This window comes from Amblyomma mixtum, chromosome 10 (genome assembly GCF_055824585.1).
Source record: "Amblyomma mixtum isolate Tamu chromosome 10, ASM5582458v1, whole genome shotgun sequence".
Classification (NCBI taxonomy): domain Eukaryota; kingdom Metazoa; phylum Arthropoda; class Arachnida; order Ixodida; family Ixodidae; genus Amblyomma; species Amblyomma mixtum.
Window position 1 is genome coordinate 4,505,347 of NC_143021.1, and position 16,499 is coordinate 4,521,845.

The window sequence follows — 16,499 nt, forward strand, 5'->3', positions numbered from 1 at the left end:
ATGGAACCCATTGGATTCACCCATCCCCAACTCGAACCCACTATCTTCCTACAGCTGAAGGCTAGAACCTATAGCAAATCTGTAACGGCAACCAGTGCCAACTTTTTGTTTTCTACGGATGTGCACCTAGCTCACTGCGATTAGCTTAATTTTTGCTGACTTCTTTACATGTAAGATGTTCTGTGATATACCGCTGCTAGCTCGGTTGGTAATAGGGAGGAGAGGAACAGGGAAGAATGGGAGGGAGGAAGAAGGAGGAGAATAATGAGTTTTTTCATGCTTTTGTGCAGAATGTTTTTCATTTATATGTAACTGTCAACCTCCTACAAGATTGATTAACATTTCACTACTTCATTTTAATAAAGTCTTTCTGATGCACTTCTGTTTGTTCACAACCTGCAATTGCACTCTTGACCATCTGCTTGCGTCACATACTTACAGAAACATTATCGTAATAAAATAAATAAATAAATAGGTACGCTGTGGTGTATGTGGGTTAACGTCGATGCTGCACATGGACTGTGAGCGACGCGTAGTGGAGGGCTCCGGACTAATTTCGCCCAGCTTGCATTCTTTGCTGTTCGTTAACAACGCCGCGCGGCAGGGATTCGATCCCTCGTTGGGCTAAGCAGCCAAATGCCGCACTAACCAAGCCGCAACGGGGCTACTAAAAAAATAAAACATTCTATTGGTGATTTCCAAAAATCTCCCCCACAGAAATGATTACCACAAGGGTTTTGAAGCGAAAAGCTTCACTAGGCTCGTCAACACCGCGCTTCGCGAGAGCCACACTACAGTTTGCTACAGCTGCGCATGCGCGAAACCGAGTGACGTCACGCAGAGCGCAGGGGGCCGCTGCTGCCGCTGCCGTCGTCGCCGCCGCGCTCGCGTGAGCCACACTACAGTTTGCCACAGCTGAGCATGCGCGAAACCGAGTGACGTCACGCAGAGCGCAGGTGGCCGCTGCTGCCGCAGCCGTCGTCGCCGCCGCGCGCCCCCTCCGTCGTCTGACCTTTCGCCGCCGCTGCGCACTACTGCCCATGTGCGCCGCCGCTTCTCCTTCTCGCCACCTTTCGTCGCAGCCGTGCGCAGTGCGCATTTGAAAAGAGGGGTATATAAGGTGCGCTTGCCTGTAGAACAGGCGCAGACACTCGCCATGGAAGGAGACGAAGAAGCAGCAGTCGGACGGCGCAGAAACACCGATCCAGAAGTGGTAGCTTGGGAGCTGGCTGAAAAGCAGCGAGCGCTTTTCCCTTATCCAGGCTTAACCTTAGCTAAACCACAGCCAATTTTTTTGCGTATAGGCTACATCCCCCCACTTTATTCTGCAAGCAACGGTAGGAGTACGGTGTAAAAAAATAACGTCACATGGAATTGTAGATGTCGAAAACGCTGGTGCTGAATGTATCATCGAAGACAACGTCGGGCACCACGCTGGTGCTGTTCTTTGTTGTCCTATTCTTTTCGGAGAAGACGTCTTCTTGTCCGTCGCTGGTGAGCGCTGTGATGTACTCCGTGGCCCCGGTGTCCAGATCAAAGGGCGGCGTGGTGGGCACAGCCGTGGTGCGGGGCCCCGTCCGCTGCAGTGGGTGCAAGTACAGCGGCAGTTCTTGGGCCGTCGGGACGAAGAAGAGCACCAGGAGGGCCCCGGCCAGGGCGATCAGCGTGACGCTGCAGCAGAAGCACGGCGTGAAGCTGGGCAGTTCGTGGCGGGCCTCTTCCTCGAGCCTCTCCAGTTCCGCCCTGGGAGCCCGGGCCTCGCATATCAGTCCCCACAGCGAATAAGCATCCCCCCCGCGATCGCTCCATCGAGAGTTCAGAGTAAGAAATGGAAACATTTAGTCTAGGGTTCGACGAAATACCGTCTGGTCAGGAATCATGGCTGGATGAGATTCACTGGTCACTGACCACGGTCAAACACAAATGACGTTTCGGGAGCGCTACGGCTGCCTTCTTTGCGACAAGAGAGCCGTAGCGCTCCCGAAATGCCATTTGTGTTTGACCACGGTCAGTGACCAGTGAATCTCAAGAAATCGAAACAAATCGAAACACTGGCAGCTCTTTTAGTGCGAAAGCACTAATACGGAGGTTCAGAGCCCAGCGAAATCATCGCCTGCCGATTGTGTGTTCGAGAAGCGCAATTTTATGTCCGAACGGAGGTAAAGGAGACAGGACGAACGCCGGTCCTGTGTCCTTTCCCTTCGTCCGCGTCTTTTTTAGCCGCTGGAATGTCTCACAATTTATGTCCGAGAAGCGCGAGCGTTCTGTCCCGCGGCAGGGCCCGCTCAACGTCTTCTTTTATGTAGCGAAAATCCGTGGTTAGGCACACAATCCAATGTAGTAAATATTCTCTATTTTTTTGCCAGTAACAAAGCGGGAATTCTAGTCACATTTATGACCGCCTATTTATGTTCCCCTTTCAAAAAAGTGACGTCTAGCTGCACTAGCTGTAACGTGGAAGGCCATTACAGCTATGTGCACAAATCACTTCGAAAGAGATGAAAAATCGTGAATTGTGGGCTTTCACGTCTCGAAGCCACACATGGGTTCTGATAGGTGTTATGCGGTTTAACGTCCCAAAGCGACTGAGGCTATGCGAGATGCCGTAATGCAGGGCTCCGCATTAATTAACACCTTTGCATAAAAACAGCGCAGAAGAAGGGACCAAGAAAAGAAGACACAAACACGGGCGCTACGCTGTTTTAAGGCGAAAGCCTTTAATACCTATTACTGTCGTGACCGAGACCTGTTACCAAATGTGTTCGCGTTTCGGATGCATGACTTATATGGCATATGCCAATCAAATGCCAATCGATATTAGTTGCTTGTTTATTGTTTATTGGGGTTTAACGCCCCAAAGCAACTCAGGCTATGAGGGACGCCGTAGTGAAGGGCTCCGGAAATTTGACCACCTGAGGTTCTTTAACCTGCACTGACATCGCACAGTACACGGGCCTCTAGAATTTCGCCTTCATCGAAATTCAGCCGCCGAGGCCGGGATCGAACACGCGTCTTTCTGGTCAGCAGCCGAGCGCCGTAACCATTGAGCCACCGCGGCGGGGCAATCGATACTTAATCGGGTGAATCGAAAGACATCGGAACATGATATAACTGGATTTCATGATATCATTGTACTGAATGACTCAATGACTAATTGGTAATTAGAATTAAGAAGTGGCATGTGGGACTGTGTACTGCGCCTGTACCTTAACACTAATTAATCAATGTACTAGTTAAGGTCGCGTTAACTATCACTAACCATACATTAACTAGTATCACGAAATGTGCAAGTCATGCTAAACTATCATTAACCATCATTAATGATTAGGTAGTGGACGTGGAAGAGCCCCAATGGTGAGACTAAAAATGAAATAGACTTCATACTGTGTGCACACCCTGGCATCGTAGAGGATGTGGAGGTCCTCGGTAATGTCCGTTGTAGCGACCACAGAATGGTAAGGTCTCGTGTTAGCTTAGATTTGAAGAGGGAACGGAGGAAACTGGTGAAGAGAAAGGCTATTAACGAGTTAGCATTAAGAGGGAAGGTAGAGGAATTCAGAATGTCGCTGCAAAACAGATTTTCCGCTTTAACTGAAGAAGATCACTCTAAGAACTGCTACTCCTCCATTAAGAGTAAAAGAGCCTCGCTACTCCTGCAGGTCTCAATCTACTCTCTCTACAAACGAGAAAGAGTGAAAGGTCCTGTTCACTCCTCTTGACAAAAGAGTAAAATGGCATTTCCACTCCTGCGTACTTCAAGGGAGTTCAGTGCTTGTTTTACTCCTCCGCCCTTACGGCCATACATTCGTAAGGGCGCGCTAGCTTCTCGGGGCCGGCCTGCCAGCCTGGATGCCGGCGTCAGAAAAATGCACTGGTATTGTTTGTTCACGACCAAAGCTCTGGGATAGAGTATCATTAGCCAATGTCGAGTTGTTGGTAGAAGCGATAACAGCCATACAAATTTCCTCCCATAGCCGCTTTGCTGCTGCTCTGGAGTTCGCCTGGCCTCTGCTATAGCTCCGCTCCTGAAGGGGTCGCGGAAACCGAGCATATATTTATTTCCCTATGACGCGGGGTTCAGAGTAAAACGGTGCCGAGGGTAGCACCTAAGTGCTGGCCAGTTTCGAAGCGCATTCAGCTACAGCATCTATGTGAAATCGGCTAGGTTTAGCGACGACAAGGGCAGCCAGCGAGCAGCGCACAGTTCGTCGCCCGGCGCGACCGCGGGCGGCGTCGTTGCCGAAAGCTCGGCTCGCTCAATGATTCGCTCCGTAGCTTGCGAATCGCGCACGCAAGGCTGGAAAATCGAGCAGCGACTGGCCTGCGATTGAGCGAGCCTTTATGCCCACGTTTGCAGCACAGGTGAACAAATTTAGCACACATGTATGCATGGAATATCGGCTGCGTTGCGGCGATTCTTAAGCTCGTCCTCGACGCCATCATCACCGTTCGGGTCGACCCGAGCATATCTTTATTTCACTACGAGACATAGTTCACAATAAAACGTACTTACAATGCAAAGAGTAGCACCTCAGCGCTAGCCAGTTTCGAAGCGCTCTCAGCTCTGGCATCGAAGTGAAACCTCCTAGGCTTAGCTACGAATACGGCAGCCAGGGAGCAGGCCGAAGCTCGTCGCGCGGCGCGCTCGTGAGCAGCGTCATTGCTGAAAGCTCGGCTCGCTCACAGATTGGCTCAGAAACTTGCGAATTGTACTCGCAAGGCTGGTAAATCGAGCAGCTAGCGGCTGGCCTGCGACTGAGCGCACGTTCGCAGTACAGGTGAACAACAATTAGCGCACGAATGCTGGCTGCGTTGCGGCCACGTTAAGGCGATTCTTAAGCTCGTCCTCGACGCCATCGTCACCGTACGTGAGACACAGTCTGCGAACTTGAATTCGAGTACGTGCTAAAGTAAGCTGCTCGTATTTCTCGGAACAATCTGAACTCGAAAAGACAGTTGCTTCTGTCGGCTTCCATGCATGTGGGCTCTTGCTAGTGAAAGTACACTCGAACAGGATGCGGCGAGTGCGGGCCGCTGTTGCATATAAGCTAAAGTGTGAAGCAAGTATCGTCGTAGTTCCGTAACGCAGTTGATATCACAGTAATCCGCTTGTACGGGTCACATTTAAGCTCTGTTTCATGTCTCCGTCGAGCATGCCAGTGTCGCGTTGAGTAATGCATCGCAGCAGCTCTTTGTCCTACCGCTCGCGTCGAACATATCCTTGATATGGACCAGTTTGCGATACGGTGCGTTTCTTTGCGTTTTTTGTCGCATTTAAGGGATTTTCGCTGCCGTCAATCGAAATTGCATTCCGTCAACAGCGTCGTCTGCGCCGTCGTCTGCTAGGACACCCGGGGATGGGATCACAGGATCGCAGCTTCTACAAACGACATGTCAGCAAAAGTATCTAAAAGCGCTTTGGTATTCGCATTTAATAAAGAAATAAAATGAAAAAATATAATTTGTTTTTGTTGGGAACACAATTCAAATATTAGTAATAAAAAAAGCGCATTTGTAGGTTTTTTCAACGAAGCAAAACTGCAGCCGTCGTCACGTTTTGTGTTATTTGGGTTTTCGTAGCATTGTTTGAGTGCTCGTGCGGTGGACGTGTATGAAGAACACAAGTGTGTTTTGGAAACCAACGACGAGAATTACGCCCTGTCAACACTGGTGATTTTGAACGGGTAAAGCCGTGAAGAAAGGTAGCGCTACGACTTCTTGTCATCTGGAGAGGCAACGAAGAAGAATGTGCGGTTTTCCTAAGCCTTGATGAGCCGTCTGAACGGTGAGTCCCGTGTACGTTTCTTTACTTCTGATCTCTATTCGCACGCGTTATTAGTGTGCGCCTATATAGGGATGGCAGTGCAGGCAGTCTGCGTGCGGTTGCCTCAGCTATAATGCGTTAAGCCCGATTCACACGACGGTCCGTTCGCCCGCGGCCCGCGCACTACGTATTCAGGCGCGCTGTCGGCCGCGGCCACCAGTTATCACAACAGAGTTATGCGGTCGCTTGCTAGCGCTGCGAAAAACAACAGACAATGTTTACTACATTCCAATAGCATAGATTTGTGCTACGTAGGAGAGGATGATGAGCGTGCAGTGCCACGTTAGAGAGCGCTCTTGCTAGGCCAGCTGCGGACAGACAAGGGAACTGACAACGGTCGAGTTGCCTCGCGGCTGGTGCCCGTCGGATTGATTTGTGCTACTTAGAAGATGACGATGAGCGGCAGTGCCGCGCGACAGAGCACTCGCGCTAGGCCAGCTGCCAACAGACAGTGCTCAGTGTGTGTACTCGTCGGATTAGTGCTTACGCCTTAATATTTGTCATACAATTTTTTCGGGGACAATGATCGCGTGTAAAAGGCTGGGGCATATCCCTTGCCTAGTCATTTGTAAATTTTTATCTGTGCTTCCCCATGGAACAGAATTTGACACAGTATTATGTCAAAGTTAGATCGTTCTTGCGTCTGCCCTGAGGTGTAGGTGTCGATGCTTCCTCGCCTTCAGATTTTGAGAACTGTTTGGGATGCAACTGCGCACTTATTTAGGATTTCAAGCTTTTTGCTATATCCCTCGTTTGTGCGGCCCGCTTTCAAGTCGTTCGCTATATCGGTGATGGTTTGTTATTGATTTTCACTTTCTCTTATTTATTCTTGGTTGACTGCCACCAGCTGTGCTGCCGGCGATTCTCCGCGCTCGGAACTATTCCCAGGCACGAGACCCTACCCACAGACCTCCCTGCACCACACTCACCAGTTTTCTTCGGTATTTTTTTCCCTTGCTCTTACTTGCATTGCCACTAGGCAGTTTTTATTTCTGTGCAGATTTGTTAAATCCAATACCAATTTTCGTTTCATGCTGTGATGTGAGATATCGTGCTTCTTGCCAATGAATGCATGCCTTTTCCATCCTCTCGTCATTTGTGCAAAGCAGACGGGTCTACTGGTCGCTACGTTCAATTTAAAAATAGCTTCGGTGCTGCTCCAAAGCACCCTAGTAGTAATAATTAAATCCTGTGCATGCTATATTCGAATAGTTGCGCTCTTTTCATCATGCATAAAAATAGTGGTATTCCAGCCTGCTCATCTTTCTATGCGGTTGTGACAGTCATGTAAATCTACTGAAAAAATGTATATCGGTACATCACATACAATCTGTTCATTTCTTTTGTCATGGGCCATCTCATTGCTTTTTGTGTTCCTATGTGAATACCTTATTCTAATTTATGAAGCAGTAGACAATTTCTTCTCTTGTCATTCATGACATTGTTACGGCCACTGACAACAGTTGCTTTGACATATTTATTTGCAGTTGCCAGCTGCCAGTATCTACTGGGCCATTCGTGCTTCCAGCTTTTGGCTGTGCTATCTCTCCTCAGCTGTTTGTGGTAGGTATTGTTTTCCAGTGATGCATACCTTACCTGCCTATTTAGAAAAATTTCGTAGACATAGACTCACAGCCGGGTTTAGAAATGCATGCAGAGCTCTACGTGCACTTAGCAGCAGTACCTCCCTGTATAATCACATGAATCTGATCCTGAATTACATGAATGTAATTACATGATCTGTATGAAATAGTCGCTCATGAAGCTTTTGACTGCTGCTGTTAACATAATGGAATTTACACTGCTTCAGGTGGAGTGACTATTTCACACATGTTGCCTCATATGCATATGTGCCCTCTGAAAGGGCGAACATATTCCTTTATCCCTTTAAAAAACATTGTGTTCTATCATGATGCTTTACCGGTATTTCTGGTGTATAGACCAAAATGTCACTCAGTATTGTAACAAGAAGCGGGAACTCAGTTTGTCCAATGTTTTAGAGGTAACATGAAGCGGGAACTGAGTTTGTCCAGTGTTTTAGGGGTCCTAAAACATTGGACCAACACAGTTCCCACTCGAGTTATTGATCACTTCGCTCTCGCCCTACCATAAGCTTGCCGTCCAGGTTGGACAAATTGATAGAGCAACTGCTCCAGTGAAGTGGTGGTTCTGAGTTCGAACACCGGACCAGGACGAATCTTTCTTTAACTATGAAGTTTCTGTGAAAGCTGTATAGCTTTCCTTTGTAGCCGTTTGGCTGTGCTCGAGTGGATGTCAATGAGTAATTACTCCTTATTACAGATCTTTTGTCAACGCCAAACTGATTCAGTAGCAACAAATAGTAGAAGGGTAAAAGCATGCTGCTCCCAAAAATTCGTTAAGCATGTTATAAAATGTATGCTGTATTGTTTTAACTGCTGCAAAGAAATAACGGTGATGTTAGATGCCCAGCCCCTATTAGGTAAACATAGCTCGCAACTAACACAGTGGATAGAAAAGAAATATGGACTTCAACCCTCACGACGACCCTCACCCCAGTAAAACAAAAAGTGCCAGTGTTGCCATACTTGAGAGCTTTGCTCTTTAAAATTGCAGTAGACTGCTACTCAAAGTTGACAAAAAAAATGCGTCTCGTTTTCTGCATGTGCATTCCACAGTGCTGGTGCCATTTTCACTGGCCATTGACATTCAGTCACATGATGTGCACCCCGCTCCTCGAGTTGATTTTGTTTGTCTTGTGAACCTGCCGTCAAAATCAGTGCAGGATAATGCTTCCCCAGTTGATCTGCAGTTAACCTTGTCCTTTGCCAGCTGCTGTCACCCTTTCTCCACAGAGAAGGGCGGTGGGAGTCCAAGCCAGGTGGAGTTGAAATATTTGACTAGTAGTGGACAGGGATCCTGCGGTTTGTTGAGGACACAGGCAAATTGGAGACTTATGGAAGAATTTTTTTACCAGCCAAAAAAGACGCATACACAAGAGAGAACCGCACAGGACAAGGGCTGGTAAAAGCCGTAGTCCTCTGTGGTCCTCTCTTGTGTATGCGTGTTCCTTGGCGGGTAAAGATATTCCTCCGTAAGTCTCCAATTTGCCGGTGTCCTCCACAGATTGGAGGATCCCTGTCTGTTACTAGTCAAATTTCACTACTCCACCTGGATTGGACTCCCACTGCCCTTCTCAAACTTTTGAAATCCTGTTGCCCTAGCAGATCATCAGCTGTCGGTTGTATTACTTTCGCTTCAGTGAAATTTGACGTGTAGCGGACAGGGATCCTAGAATTTGTGGAGTACACAGGGAAACTGGAGACTTATAGAAGAATTTTTTTACCAGCCAAGGAAGACACATACACAAGATTCGTTGTCTGTGTTTCACAACTGAAAGTTCTAAATACGTGCAAAAGTGTATCGTGCATTCACACGTATTTTGAAAACTCAATTTTTGCACCGTTAGGTTTTCGGAATTGGAGCTGTAGCATTGCCGCCAAAGAATCCCGCTCGTTAACAAAGCGCACACTTATTTGCTAGGTATATATTCCGTATACCGCAACCAGTACACGTCACTGTTTGGAAGGTTCTGTCGCGAAATTTCTGATTGTGCAAGGTAGCTTTTCTTTTAAATTCAAGCGCTCTCTATTTGCTTTTTCCTGTGCATATTCATCGGTCGTTTCAATTCGGAAGCATTGGTGCTGCAAGACGTGCATACGGAAGCTACATTTGTGCACAAAGCTCCTGAATTTTTGAAAGCGCAGCTCTGACAGTTCTCGTTGTCATAAATAAGTACAAAGCAGCCTAATCTTTTTGGACACACCATTTCATGCTCTTAGCTGTTTCTGAGAAACAGGCTGCTTTTTTTCTGTTTTTGGTGTGAAACATTCCTAACAACTTCTTTCTTTCTCCATGCACAGATAGTCTATGCATACACGGGCAGCTTGATTGCAATATTTAGGGCAATATTTATAACAGGTGCAGTGAGCCTTGGTGCATGTGGACAGAAATTAAGCTAGGGTGGGGTGGGGTATTTTCGCACAGGGTAATGTTATGCGGAGGGTCTGGCGTATTGAAACCGAGTCTTTCTGAGCTCTTATTAGACGTCCCAGCACCAGGACAGTAGTTGAGGCTTTTCTTCTTTGTTGTCTAGTCAATGGTTTCCATCACATAAAATAGCCTTAATTCTAGCTATCCCGTGGCCGTCTACAGATCGATGCAGATATACTGAAGTGATCAGTGTTGCATAAAAGTAGTGAGAACATTGCAAATGCAAGACAACTTCATTGGTTTGCAGTGCACTAACGTGGCAGTCAGAGAATTACGCATTACATTTGCAAATCTAAATTGTGCATAATAGTATGGACTGGCACGTAATGTGCGAAGTAATCACAGTTATCTCGTTCATGCCAAATGCTAGTGTCAAACATTGTCAGTATTGCATATTTATAAAGAGCAGACATGCTGCGCCTAACTTGTCGTTGGATAGATTTTATTACTATGAAAGCAAAAAGTTTACACATGGCTGTCGTGTTCTTGCGTGGGAAGTAGTATTACCTTAAATGAGTATAAACACCAAATTTTTGGTTATGTGTGTTCTTTGTAGCGACGTGCTGGGCATTCGTATACATAGAATTGTTGCATAGTATTCGTCTCCAATCGCTAAATAATTACAACCAGATTTCTTTTCTTCCCTGTTTCAATAGCATAGCAATTGCTATGACATCAATGTTCAGTATAGATTATGGAAGGCACAAAAAAGCTACGATATCGCTACTTCATCGTTTTAATTAGTTACAATGCTAAAGCCAGCCTGCCTTAAGAGTCTGAATCACAATGAATGACGAAGCCGCAATTATATTGCAGTTTTCCTCATGCCTCCCCTGGCTTATACTGACCTTTGATGCCATTGCCATTGCTCAGTTTTTAAAAGTGAAGCAGGAGAGAGAAGATATTTAATTACAAATTATTTAGCAGTCATAGGCGAATACTGTGTGGTTATCCGTGCATAGTAATGCCTTATGCATCATTAAAAACAAAAAAAAATGTGCAACTGAAATTTGCTCGGCTGCTGACCCGAAAGACGCGGGTTCGATCCCGGCCGCGGCGGCTGGAATTTCTTTGGAGGAGAAATTCTAGAGGCCCGTGTACTGTGCGATGTCAGTGCACGTTAAAGAACCCCAGGTGGTTGAAATTTCCGGAGCCCTTCACTACGGCGTCTCTCATAGCCTGGGTCGCTTTGGGATGTTAAACCCCATAAACCAACCCAAACCAAACTGAAATTTGTTGTCTGCCTCTTTGAGATGAAAAATTTTGAATTTTTCCTTCACTATTTTAGAGCATGAAATTCAGTTAATGGTATCTGAGAAACAGGAATTGCAACAGCCATTTCTCTTCAGCAAGAAAACTGTCATTGGTTTAAGTGTTTTCCCGATTCAAGGTTACCCTGAATAACACCATCTGTCGGGCTAGTTGGTTGCGATCCATATGTATCAGCAGCGCGAACACAACACAGGAAGAAGGAGAAGAAGGTAAAGAGCGCTGAACTTCAAACTTTTATTTGAGCAAAAATTGAACCCGCACTTTTATACACATACCAGGTAAAATCCCACCAGGGGGGTAATCAAGGCGTGCTATCGAATCGGGACCAACACGATGTCCAGGGCATCATAATGATAACTACTATCACACTATACAAAGACTTCCATGAAAAGCACGAATGACATGCGGAAAAAAAAAAGCAAGACAATGTAAAAAACAGGGTTGAGTGTGCGCAAATGGAAAAAATGGAAAAACAGGGTTGAGGGCGCGAATTTTGCTAAAAGAAGAAAAAAAAACACATGAGAAGGCGAGACACGGTAACAACGTAAGCGATGCGAAGGGATGAGCGCCAACAATTAACACGGCTAGAACTAAAATGCAGTGTGCCCCTAAAAGCCAGGTAAAATCAGGAAAAACCAGAGGGAAAGGTGATTTCTTTTTCAGATAATGAGATGGAAGGGGTGCTTACGCAACCTTCTTTGAGCCCTGAGATGTAGGTAGCTTCAATGATTTCGCATGTTAGTTGGTTTTTATGTTTCTTTAAGACGGTTGCTTTCTTAAAATGAGGAATGCACTTCTTTTGGCTGTCACATACGCTGCAATGGGCGGGCAGGTTCCTCAACGGCGCCCCAGTTAGATCGTTCCTATGTTCCATTAACCTTTCGTTTAAGCATCTTCCTGTTTGGCCTATGTACGCCTTACCGCAAGCTAAAGGTATAGAGTATACAATACCCTTCGCACAAGGCACAAAAGGATCTCGGTGCCTGGTTGTACAGCTACTATTCTTTTTCTTTTTATTAACTTTGTTGCACAGGCTTGACAGGCGCAGAGGGGCTGAAAAGACTACGTCTACGCCTGCTTTTCTGCCAATTTTCTTCAGATTATGCGAGATTTGGTGCAGGTATGGCAGAACGGCGACCTTTTTGTTCCGCTGTCACGTATCATCCGGGGCTTCACATTCATGCTTCATACTTATCAGGACTTTTTTTGCAACAGACGAAAGGAGAGATTGCGGGTATCCTGATTGCGTCAGCCTCAGCACTTGGCTCGAAAAACTGTCCTGCAACCTGTGTTCACAAGATTTTGTGAGTGCGTTCTTAAAAGTTGACTTCACGATGTTCCTTTTTACAAGTTTTGAATGGGCTGAATCGTAGGGTAGGATGGGCTTATTGGCTCTTGGTTCAAATAACCAGCACACATGGTCCTCTCCGAAAAACAACTTTAACTCTAAAAACCGCATGGCGTTTTGTTCTGGGAATTCATGAGTAACTTCAAGAGGTGATATAGTATTAGAAAAAGTGTGGAGGACTTGAGTTGCTTCTGTTTTAAAGGCTTCAGTGTCGCAATCTAAGAGGACCAGGAAGTCATCGACGTACTGGAAAATTTTTAGAACGCTTGAAGACTCAAGCTTGTCCTTCAAGGATCTGTCATGCATAGCGAGGAAAAGGTCGCTCAAAATGGGGGCGATGCATGACCCTATACATATGCCTTGCTTTTGTATGAATCTCGAACCGTTCCACTCTGCCACTGTTGATTTTAGGTAAGCGCATAGCAATTCAATGAAGCCATCCGCAGAAACGCCACACTCATTTTGGAAGGCCGCAGTGGCCTTCTTTTCAGCCCCTCTGCGCCTGTCAAGCCTGTGCAACAAAGTTAATAAAAAGAAAAAGAATAGTAGCTGTACAACCGGGCACCGAGATCCTTTTGTGCCTTGTGCGGAGGGTGTTGTATACTCTATACCTTTAGCTTGCGGTAAGGCGTACATAGGCCAAACAGGAAGATGCTTAAACGAAAGGTTAATGGAACATAGGAACGATCTATCTGGGGCGCCGTTGAGGAACCTGCCCGCCCATTGCAGCGTATGTGACAGCCAAAAGAAGTGCATTCCTCATTTTAAGAAAGCAACCGTCTTAAAGAAACATAAAAACCAACTAACACGCGAAATCATTGAAGCTACCTACATCTCAGGGCTCAAAGAAGGTTGCGTAAGCACCCCTTCCATCTCATTATCTGAAAAAGAAATCACCTTTCCCTCTGGTTTTACCTGACTTTACCTGGCTTTTAGGGGCACACTGCATTTTAGTTCTAGCCGTGTTAATTGTTGGCGCTCATCCCTTCGCATCGCTTACGTTGTTACCGTGTCTCGCCTTCTCATGTTTTTTTTTCTTCTTTTAGCAAAATTCGCGCCCTCAACCCTGTTTTTCCATTTTTTCCATTTGCGCACACTCAACCCTGTTTTTACTTTTTTACCGTGTTCTTGCCTTCTCATGGTTTTAGCAAAATTCGCGCCCTCAACCCTGTTTTTCCATTTTTCCATTTGCGCACACTGAACCCTGTTCTTTACATTGTCTTGTTTTTTTTTCCGCATGTCATTCGTGCTTTTCATGGAAGTCTTTGTATAGTGCGATAGTAGTTATCTTTTTGATGCCCTGGACATCGTGTTGGTCCGAATTCGATAGCACGCTTTGGTTACCCCCCTGGTGGGATTTTACCTGGTATGTGTATAAAAGTGCGGGTTCAATTTTTGCTCAAATAAAAGTTGGAAGTTCAGCGCTCTTTACCTTCTTCTCCTTCTTCCTGTGTGGTGTTCGCGCTGCTGATACATAAGGTTACCCTATATTTTAAACTGCACAATGTATTACGTGACAAGAAACCGTCAAGCACAATAGGTGTGGTTTTAGAAATGACTGGAAGTGATAAGGGAATACATTTACATTTACCGCTGATCCGGATCATGAAGGGTAATAACTAGAGGAATATGGATGGGGCGGAGTGCATATAGGCAGGTTCTCTCAGATCATGAATGGCAGTTTTCAATACCCCTCAAGAGAAAAGTATACAACAGCTGTATCCTACCGGTATTCACCTATGGGGCAGAAACGTGGCGGCTATTGAAGAGGGTTCAGCTTAAGTTAAGGACAACGCAACGAGCTATGGAAATAAAAATGATAGGTGTAACGTTAAGAGATCGGAAGCGGGCGGAGTGGGTGAGGGAACAAACGCGGGTTGAAGACATCCTAGTCGAAATCAGGAGAAAAAAGGGTGGTTGGGCAGGGCATGTAAGACGAAGGCAAGATAATCGCTGGTCCTTAAGGGTAACGGAGTGGATTCCAAGAGAAGGAAAACGTAGCAGGAAGCAGCAAAAAGTTCCATGGGCGGAGGTTTGCAGGAACACGGTGGACATAGCTGGCGAAGGACAGGGTTAATTGGAGAACATGGGAGAGGCCTTTGCCCTGCAGTAGGCGTAGTCAGGCTGATCATGATACTTGCAGAAGAGGTTGCTCATGTTAAAATTTTCATTTGGTAAATATGTGCTTGTTTTACATGCACACAGCTTTTGAAAGGACTAGCATAGTGATAATTGTATTGGGCTTCATAAAATTGTAGCTCTGAATGAAGGTTTGCAATGAAAGGTGTCTGCACTTGGTAACAATATAGGTACACACTAGTGGCGACATGACACACACGATCAGTACATTCTAGTTGTATTCTTTCTTTTTCTTCATGGGGTTATATGCAGGATAGTATGAAAAGGGCATTGGAATTGACTCTTACTTGCATTATTTTCATTCATGTTTGCAGGCACCCGGAGAAATGCACGCATAGCCAAAGCTCCTTCACTCAGCCGAGCAAGCTACGGCATCATCCAGCATCTTAGTTTCTTTTGAGCGCTTACAGCTCACTGCGGTGGATTTGGTAGATGGGTTTACTTTGCTTTTGGCAGTGTTCTTGGCATTTAATGTCAAGTACACCCCAAAAACAAAGCGGGCTTGTCTGCTGCTTGAGACACTAATGGGGCTTGATCCTAGCGAGTGCCTCCCGAGCGTGTTTTGGGCAGCCACAGCAATCACAGCAATGACTTGAGAAATAAAAGTTGTCAGTGTTGTACATTTGTGTCATTATTTCTTGAACCATTGTTATTCCCAACGCAGACAGAGCACCATACTAATGTGCAAACTGTAGTGTAGCCATAAAGTAGTTGTATGAGCAAAAATTATAATCCCTTTTGCTCATTACTCTTTTGTAGATGTAGCGCAGGTGGATCCTGCAAAACATATGACCAATTTGCTCTGAAGAATATGTGAAATAAGAAAATTAGTAGGATACATTGAAAACACGTGAAACTCCTTTTGAAGGAGTAAAATAAGATCTAGGCTGATACTCCTTGAAGGAGTATAGTCACTCTAACAAACGGAGTCCTGGAACTCTACCTGAAAGAGTAGTAGGATGCTGTTTCAATGTGGTAGCTTTACTCCCTCGGAGGAGTGCCTGTACTCTATTGCAGGAGTAGTACAGTACTCCTTGAGTAGGTGTTGGATCACTCTTTGTCCAGAGGGAGTAATTTTATTCTGGAAAAAGGAGTGGAATATGGGACAAGCGAATACTCCTTCAAAGTGTGTTCTGGGCACTCCTCTGCACTCCTTTAGTTCTAAGAGTGATGACCGTAGTGTTGAAACAATGAATGATAATCTTACAGCTATCATTACAGAGTGCGCCGCAGAAGTAGGTGGTAGGATTGTTCGACAGGATACCAGCAAGCTATCTCAGGAGACTAAAGATCTGATTAAGAAACGTCAAAGCATGAGGACGTCTAACTCCACAGACAGGATAGAACTAGCAGAGCTATCGAAGTTAATAAATAAGCGCAAGGTAGCCGACATAAGAAAGTTTAACATGGGAAAAATCGAGCATGCTTTAAGGAACGGAGGTACCCTAAAATCAGTGAGGAGAAAACTGGGCATAGGTAAAAACCAGATGTATGCGCTAAAAGACAAACAGGGCCATGTCATCAGCAATATGGATAAGATAGTTGAATTAGCCGAAGAGTTCTACACAAATCTATATAGTAGCGAATGCAATGATAAAGTTACTGAGGGAGGCAGTCGAGCACAGCAATGGGACATCCTGCCAGTAACGAAGGAGGAAGTAAAGAAAGCCTTAGGAGCAATGCAAAGAGGGAAAGTAGCTAGTGAGGATCAAGTAACAGCAGATTTGTTGAAGGACGGAGGAGAGATTGTGCTACAAAAACTAGCCACCCTGTATACGCAATGCCTTGTGACCTCGAGAATACCTGAAGCTTGGAAGAACGCTAACATTATCTTAATTCATAAGAAAGGAGCCGTCAAGGACTTGAAGAATTACAGACCAATCA

The 16,499-nt window shown here is 45.7% G+C and overlaps 1 protein-coding gene and 1 long non-coding RNA gene across 3 annotated transcripts in view; one reads left to right on the forward strand and one right to left on the reverse strand.

Moving 5' to 3' along the window:
• LOC149325017 (protein 5NUC-like) overlaps window positions 1-16,499 on the reverse strand; it is a 219,060-nt gene that overhangs the window by 99,377 nt on the left and 103,184 nt on the right. The gene's annotated exons all lie outside the window — the stretch shown is intronic.
• Window positions 5,768-15,213, forward strand: LOC149325018 (uncharacterized). Its single transcript, XR_016286038.1, has 3 exons — window positions 5,768-6,765; window positions 7,312-7,387; window positions 14,930-15,213. It is a non-coding gene; the product is annotated as an uncharacterized LOC149325018 (long non-coding RNA).